At 40.8% G+C, this 8,216-nt stretch overlaps 1 non-coding gene across 1 annotated transcript; it reads right to left on the bottom strand.

Annotated features, from left to right (window-relative positions):
* Positions 1–7,531: 7,531 nt before the first annotated feature.
* Positions 7,532–7,638, bottom strand: LOC112731427 (small nucleolar RNA R71). Its single transcript, XR_003167205.1, has one exon. It is a non-coding gene; the product is annotated as a small nucleolar RNA R71 (small nucleolar RNA).
* Between the last annotated feature and the right edge of the window lie 578 nt (positions 7,639–8,216).

Raw genomic sequence — 8,216 nt, 5'->3', positions numbered from 1 at the left:
ACACTATCGAGCTCAAGGGAGTTCGAGGTCGGGAAGAACTTCGTCCACAACCTGAGGGCAAGATTGAGGAAGTCCAGATCGGGGATGTCCCAGATAAGACAACAAATATTGCGGCGAACTTGAAAAGAGACATAAAGGAGCCTTTGATACAGCTCCTAAAGGATAACGTCGACCTCTTTGCATGGAAGGCCGCAGACATGTCAGGCATAGACCCCAAACTAATATGCCACAAACTGGTAGTATACCCGAGATCTCGGCCAATACAACAGAGGCATAGGAAACTCGGACCGAAAAGGTCCCAAGCCGTAGAAGAATAGGTGCAAGCCCTACTAGATGTAGGATTTATAAGAGAAGTTAAGTACCGCTAGCCAACGTTGTCTTGGTAAGAAAGTCAAATAGGAAGTGGCGGATGTGCACTGACTACACCGATCTCAATAAAGCCTGCCCAAAAGATCCCTATCCGCTCCCAAGTATCGATACTCTAGTGGATGCCTCCTCCGGATACAAATACCTCTCATTCATGGATGCTTACTCAGGATACAATCAAATCCTGATGTACCCACCGGATCAAGAGAAGACCACATTCCTAACCCCAAAGGCAAATTACTATTATGTCGTTATGCCATTCGGGCTCAAAAACGCAGGAGCTACCTACCAAAGATTGATGAACAAAGTCTTCGCAGAACACATTGAGAAACTCATGGAGGTGTATGTGGACGACATGTTGATAAAAACACAAAGCGAGAAATCATTACTGGCCGACCTCACCAAAGTGTTCGACACCATAAGGAAGCATGGCATGCGACTTAATCCCGCAAAGTGCACCTTTGCAGTAGAAGCTGTCAAATTCCTGGGTTTCATGCTAACACAACGGGGAATTGAGGCGAACTCGGATAAATGTCGGGCTATACTCAACATGAAAAGTCCAACCTGCGTCAAAGAAGTACAACAACTCAATGCAAGACTGGCAGCTTTATCCAGATTTCTAGCTGGATCGGCCATAAGATCTCTCTCCTTTTACGCCATACTAAGGAAGGGAAAAAGGTTTGAATGGACAGCAGAGTGCGAGAAAGCCTTTCAGGATTTCAAAAACTTCCTGGGACAACCACCCATCCTTACCCGGCTACGGGAGGGAGAAGCACTCATATTATACCTCGCGGTGGGAAGTCAGGCAATAGCCTCAGCACTAGTCAGAGAAGACGAAATGGGCAACAACCCATCTACTTCATCAGCAAAGCCCTACAAGGGGCCGAACTGAACTATCAAAAAATAGAAAAGTTTACCTATGCTCTCATACTAACTTCTCGACGACTTCGCCCATATTTTCAAGCTCACACCATCAAGGTTAGGACCAACCAACCCATAAAAGGCATTCTACAGAAGATAGACTTAGCTGGAAGAATTCTACAGTGGGCAATTGAGCTATCTGAGTTCGATCTTCAATATGAAGCTCGGACTGCCATTAAGTCTCAGTATTTGGCCAACTTAATCGTTGAGTACACTGACACCCCGGGAACTCCTACAAAATGGAATCTCTATGTAGATGGCTTTTCAAACAAAATCGGGAGTGGTGTGGGTGTGATAATAGAGAGTGATAACGAACGGATTCTTGCCAGTAAATAAACTCATAAAAATAATTGCGTTGTAGGTATAGTTTCTAAACCAACAGAGAATTCCTTCGTACAAAAACTTTGGTTGTCACAAGTAACAAAACCCAATAAAATTTATAACCGAAGTATTCAGACCTCGGGTCGTCTTCTCAAGGAATTGCAGGGAAGTATGATTTATTATTGGTTATGGAAAAGGTATGTTTTTGGGTTTTTGAAATAAGGAACAAGTAATTTAAATGGCAAGAAAAATAAATCAATAATTATAAAGAAAACTCTTGGCGAGGTATAAAAACTGGAAATCCCATCCTAGTTATCCTTACCAGGTGTGATGAGAATTGTTTATCTCTCCCACTTAGTTAACCCTTACTAAATAAAGGAAAGTCAAGTGGACCAATCAATTTGATTCTCAAGTCCTAGTCAACTCCTGTGGAAAGACTAGCTTTAGAGCGATCCAAATCAATCAGCGAGAATTCCAATTTTCAATCAACTGCTGAGTCTGATAACTCAAGTGTTACCAATTACTTAACCGAAACCAAAAGGAGAAAAATCTAAATTAAATTGAAAGAATCATAAATAGAATAAAACAATCATAAATCTGAAATACCTCAAATTATATTAAATAAAATATTCAAATCTAACATGGAAAGATTCATAAGCCAATTTGGCAACATTAACAAGTAAAAGCATTAGAATAAATAAAAGTAGAAAAGAAACATAAATTAAAGGAACATTGAACCTGGAATTGAGAAGCAATCCTAAAATTAAGAGAAATCCTAATCCTAAAACCTAAGAGAGAGGAGAGAACCTCTCTTTCTAAAAACTACATCTAAAACCTAATAATTGTGAATATGCAGATGCTGATGCAGACATTATGAATGAACACTAAGAAAAATAGAATAAAATAAGACTAAGAATGAAACAAAACAAAATAAAATTAAGAATAAAAATATAATAAGATAAAACTAAGGATAAAAATAGAAGATAATACCATGGTGGGTTGTCTCCCACCTAGCACTTTTAGTTAAAGTCCTTAAGTTGGACATTTGGTGAGTCCCTTGTTATGGTGGCTTGTGCTTGAACTCATCCAGGAATCTCCACCAATGTTTGTGATTCCAATGGCCTCCGGGATCCCAAACTAGGCGTATAAAGCCTTCAAGCAAGTCAAAGCAAGTGACAAGGCCCCAAGAGTGTTGATTGCCAGAATGAATTCCGAGGTCCCAAACCTTGCTTTTGCACCCGTCTTCTTGTTGACCATCTTTGTTCCAACCGGGTGGTAAGCAATTTAAATTCTCACTGAGGCATCCAACAGCTTCTTAGACCCATACAATTTAGTATTCTTCCAACCATGATACTTCAGCCGTGAGCTTCCTACCACAATGAACCTAGGATTGTGTTGCCAACCACTAACCATCTCCCTCTTACTCTTATAGCCACAAAGATCTCTAAGTTGCCCATCCGTCTCAAGCAAAGCATATTCAAGTGGGCTAATTAAGCTTAGAGATGAAATATTTACCCACTTGAATGAAGGAATGGATGGTGATGGCCTTGGGGGAGAGGTCTCCAACAGCTTTGGTAAGGTGATTTCCAGCTCCATTCCCTTGAGTTCTTCTTTGACAACTTCCACCTCTTTGCAAGCTTCTTTAATATCAACCTCTTCCTCTTGGTAGCTTTCTTCCAATTCAATCTCTTCTTCATTGTTCACCAGAGGCATGGGAGGTTGTGCTTCTTCTTCTTTAATCTCCATGTCAAGTCCAATGGGAGAGTATTCAAATGTAGATAAGAATTCATCAATGATTGAATCCATCTCTTGATCATCCCCTTCAAAGTCTTCAACCATGATATGCCTTGGAGGTTGTACACCCTCCTCAACATCAAATTCAAACTCCTTAGAAGGGGCTCTATGACTGGGCTTTCCCATGGACGTTCCACATCTCCTAAGTCTTCAACCACTTCTTTTTCTTTGATAATTCCGGCTTCCTCCACTTGTTCCAATACAAAGTCATGCTCCTTACTGTCCATCGGAGTTTCTAGTGTCTCCTTCATGCTACGTTCTTCATTAGATTCTCCACATGAAGCCATGGGAGTTCCTTGAGTGCCCGAACGTCGAGAAGGTAATCGATTTATTGCTTGCTTCAGTTGATGAAGGGTTGCATGAAATTGATCTACTGTTTCCTTGAGGCGAGCCTGTGATTCTTGGGTTGATGGATATGAATATGGTGCATATGGAAGTGGTGGTTCTTGGGGATAATTGGATTGGAATTGGGGTGGATAGGGTTTAGGGTCATATAGAGGTGAATGGTTGTAGGTGGCTTGTGAGTATGGTGGTTCAAAGCTATATTGAGGAGGTGGTTCATTGGCATATGATGGGCTTGTTGGTAACTACAAGGGGGTCCATCATATCTATCATCTTGGTATGCACCTCGGAATGGCTCTTGACCATAGTAATTTGGTGGAGGTGATTTGTCACGAAAGGGTCCACCATAACTATTGTCTTGGCATGCATTGTAGGATGGTCGTTGTCCATGGTATCTTGGAAGGTGTTGTTGCCGAAAGGGTTGATCAGATCCTCGTGGCTCCATCCATCTTTGATTGTTTCGACCTTGATGCATGTTCCTGTTATAGCTTCCATTCCTTTCAACAACATTAGAACCAAACAAAAAGTGACAGGGGTGAGAACTCATAGTAGCTAATAAAAATTAAAAACAAAAATAAAAAAAAATAAACAAGCAAAATAAAATATTTACAATAACCAATAATAAGGCAATGATGCCAGGGCACCTTGGCCAGTTTCACTGACCTTTTCTTTACTGTTTTTAGGTTAGTTTCATGCATTCCCTTAGGAAATAAGCTAGTTTTGGGTAGATATTCACTTACACCTTGATTCAAGCATACATTGTGCATTTTACATTATTTCATGAGGATTTTGCATGAGTTTAGTGACAAATTATATGCTGCATTGTCCATGACTTGGACTAGAACTTTGATGCGCTCTATTGCTTGATTTCAGGACCAAAGGAAGCAAGGAATGGGAGGTAACTTGCAAAGTTAATGAGAAAAGTGATTGCCAATAACACTCTCGAAGCCATCATTGACCACGTTAAGAGTCACGTTAACTAAGTTAACGAGAACTCTAAAAAGGGGAAGTTGAGCCAACGTTAGTGACACTTAACATTGTCACTAACGTTGGCAAATGCTCATAAGTGGCCACGTTAGAGTCCACGTTAACTTAGTTAACGTGGCCTCTAACGTTAGAAGGGGGGAGAAATGCCAACGTTAGTGACATTCAACATTGTCACGAACGTTGGCCTAAGGAGCAACATACCACGTTAACTCCCACGTTAACTTGGTTAACGTGGGAGCTAACGTAAGAAGCAAAAGTGGTCGACAACGTTAGTGACACCCAACATTGTCACTAACGTTGGAAGCAACCACACAACCCCCCAAGGAGCCACGTTAACTTCCACGTTAACTTAGTTAACATGGAAGCTAATGTTGATGAGTGAAAGAAACGCCAACGTTAGTGACATTCAACATTGTCACTAATGTTGGGGATGGCTAAGCATGGCCACGTTAGAAGCAACGTTAACCTAGTTAACGTGGACTCTAACGTGAGACATAGGGGCACCTTGGAACGTTAGTGACAATGTTGAGTGTCACTAACGTTCTCGAAGGATGGCAAGCCCACGTTAAAGAGTCACGTTAACTAAGTTAATGTGGACTTTAACGTGGGAACAAAGGGGCTTTTCAAAGTTATTGGGAATGTTAAGTCTCAAAAACGTGTGCGAAGGACTTAGAGGCAATGTTAGTGGCAACGTTTGTGCCACTAACGTTGAAGTTAACGTGGCTTTTACTTAGGAACGTTAGTGAGAAAGTTGATTGTCACTAACGTTCTCGAACTCATATTTTCACTAAACATTAACACCCCTAACGTCCTGAGCTAAAGTCTCTGCCCATTTCACACTTTCTCTCTGCAAGTAAAGCCAAGCCCAAATGAAGAAGAGAACTGCTTCAAACTCAAGATCCAAAGGCCTAAGACTTGAAGAGCCAACTAGAAGCTGAGAAAAGTAGTATATATAGGAGTAGCTTTGAATTGTTGAATGGGGGCTGAAAAGTTGAAAAAGATAATTACTCTCTGTATTTTACCTTCTCTGCATTTTTTAGTTTTATGATGTATTCTCCATCTTTGTTTTCATTTTCTGGAGCTATGAACAACTAAACCCCTTTCATTGGGTTAGGGAGCTCTGTTGTAATTTGATGGATCAATACTAGTTTTTATTATTTTTCTTCTATCTTTTCTCTTGATTTTACTTGAAAGCTGTTGATCTTCATCCAATTTGGTAGTTATCTTAGAAAAGAAGCTATTCAAACTTGGATCTCTTCTGAACCTTGAAAGAGGAATGAAGAGATCAAGCTAGAAATGCTTTCTCATGATGGACCAAATTGGGTTTGGATGGGTATGTGACTATAACCCTCTCAATACTTGATTTGGGAAATGCATGTGGTATAATCAGTGACCATACTTCATCTCTTCTCATGAGCAATTGACCAAGAAATTTGCTATTGATCAAGATTTGAGAGATTGAATTTGTAATTCAATCAATTAAGATTGCCAAGGAGATCAATGAGTGCATTGATTGAGGAAGAGATGAAAATGAACTTGATCCGGAGGTTGCAATATCTCCTAAGCCCAATGAACTCCCCATCTCTGATCTTACCCATTCTCTTTAATTTCTGCCATTTACTTTTATGAGCAAATCCCCCATTCCCATTTACAATTCTACAATTTACTTTCAGTCATTTACTTCCAGTCCTTTCATTCTAGCATTTACTTTTCTGTTATTTACATTCCCGCCATTTTATTTTCTGCAACTCTCAACCCAAATTCTGGATTTGCTCAACTAGAACATTCTTCTAATTAAAGTTGCTTGATCAATCAATCCCTGTGGGATTCGACCTCACTCTATTGTGAGTTTTTACTTGACGACAAATTTGGTACACTTGCCGAAGGAAATTTGTTGAGAGACAGTTTCCACCCGCATCAAGTTTATGGCGCCGTTGCCGGGGATTGATTGTGCATCAACAATGATTAAATTGGAAGATCACTAGATTGAGCATTTTTATTTTGTGAATTTTATTTTCTGTTTGAGTGATTTACTTTCTGTTTTAGTTAAACTTCTTCCCTTCCCCCTCTACTCTTTTGTTTTTCTTTGTTATTTTCAATTCTGTTTGCTAACCCACTAACTGTTTGATATATTGCATCACCCACAACTAACAGTAATTCTGACAAAAATACTTTCTGCACCTATCTTTTCTTACTTGCACTTGATGGTTGTATGACAGGGAGAAGAAGCGGGGCTTCAACTTCCTTCGATTCTGAACCTGAGAGGACCTTCCTTAGATTAAGGAGGGAGGCAAGAGGAAAGAAAGTGGTTGGTGCTGAGGAAGAAGAGGAATTCTTTGAACCAAACATGGAAGACAACATGGAAAACCATCATGAAGAAGAGGATCACAACCATGGGGGAGGAGGTAGAGCAAATCATGCTGGGGAGGATAGAAGAGTTTTGGGCTCTTACATCAATCCAAACCCAGGCAATTGTGGAAGTAGCATCCAAAAGCCAACAATTCATGCCAACAACTTTGAACTTAAACCACAGCTCATCACCCTTGTTCAGAACAACTGTTCGTTTGGAGGAGGTGTTCAAGAAGACCCCAATCAACATTTAACCACCTTCCTGAGAATATGTGACACAGTGAAGTCTAATGGTGTGCATCCTGACGCTTATAGACTGCTCTTATTTCCATTCTCACTCAGAGACAAGGCAGCCAAGTGGCTGGAATCTTTCCCAAGGGAAAGCTTGACAACTTGGGAAGACGTGGTGAACAAATTCTTAGCAAGATTTTACCCTCCTCAACGAATCAATAGGCTGAGAGCTGAGGTTCAAACTTTCAGGCAACAAGATGGTGAGACTCTATATGAAGCATGGGAGAGGTTTAAAGACCTAACAAGGAGGTGCCCACCAGATATGTTCAACGAATGGGTGCAGCTGCACATTTTCTATGAAGGGCTCTCTTATGAGTAAAAGAAGGCCGTAGACCATTCGTCCGGAGGATCTTTGAACAAGAAGAAGACTATTGAGGAAGCCATAGATGTTATTAAAACAGTAGCAGAGAACGACTACTTCTATGCTTCCGAAAGAGGGAACACAAGAGGAGTAATGGAGCTAAACAATGTAGATGCTCTGTTGGCCCAAAACAAGCTCATTACCCAGCAGCTGGCTGACCTCACCAAGAAGATGGAGAGGAACCAAGTAGCAGCAATCCCCACTTCATCAACAACCCAAGAAGGAGTGAATGAAGAAGCAGAGGGTAGTCAGGAGCAAGCCAACTACATTGGGAATTCACCAAGGCAAAACTATGATCCATACTCCAAGACCTACAACCCTGGATGGAGAAACCACCCAAACTTTGGGTGGGAAAGTCAGCAAGATCAAAACCAAGACCAGAGATGTTACAACTCCAACAACAATGCAGCTCACCAACAATTCACATAGAGAACATCTCAACACCCCCACAACAACACTTCTCCACACGCCTATCAAAACCAAA

The sequence above is a fragment of the Arachis hypogaea genome, chromosome 12 (genome assembly GCF_003086295.3).
Source record: "Arachis hypogaea cultivar Tifrunner chromosome 12, arahy.Tifrunner.gnm2.J5K5, whole genome shotgun sequence".
Lineage (NCBI taxonomy): Eukaryota > Viridiplantae > Streptophyta > Magnoliopsida > Fabales > Fabaceae > Arachis > Arachis hypogaea.
Note: the sequence above shows the minus strand (reverse complement) of the source record. Positions and strands in the feature narration are given on the sequence as shown.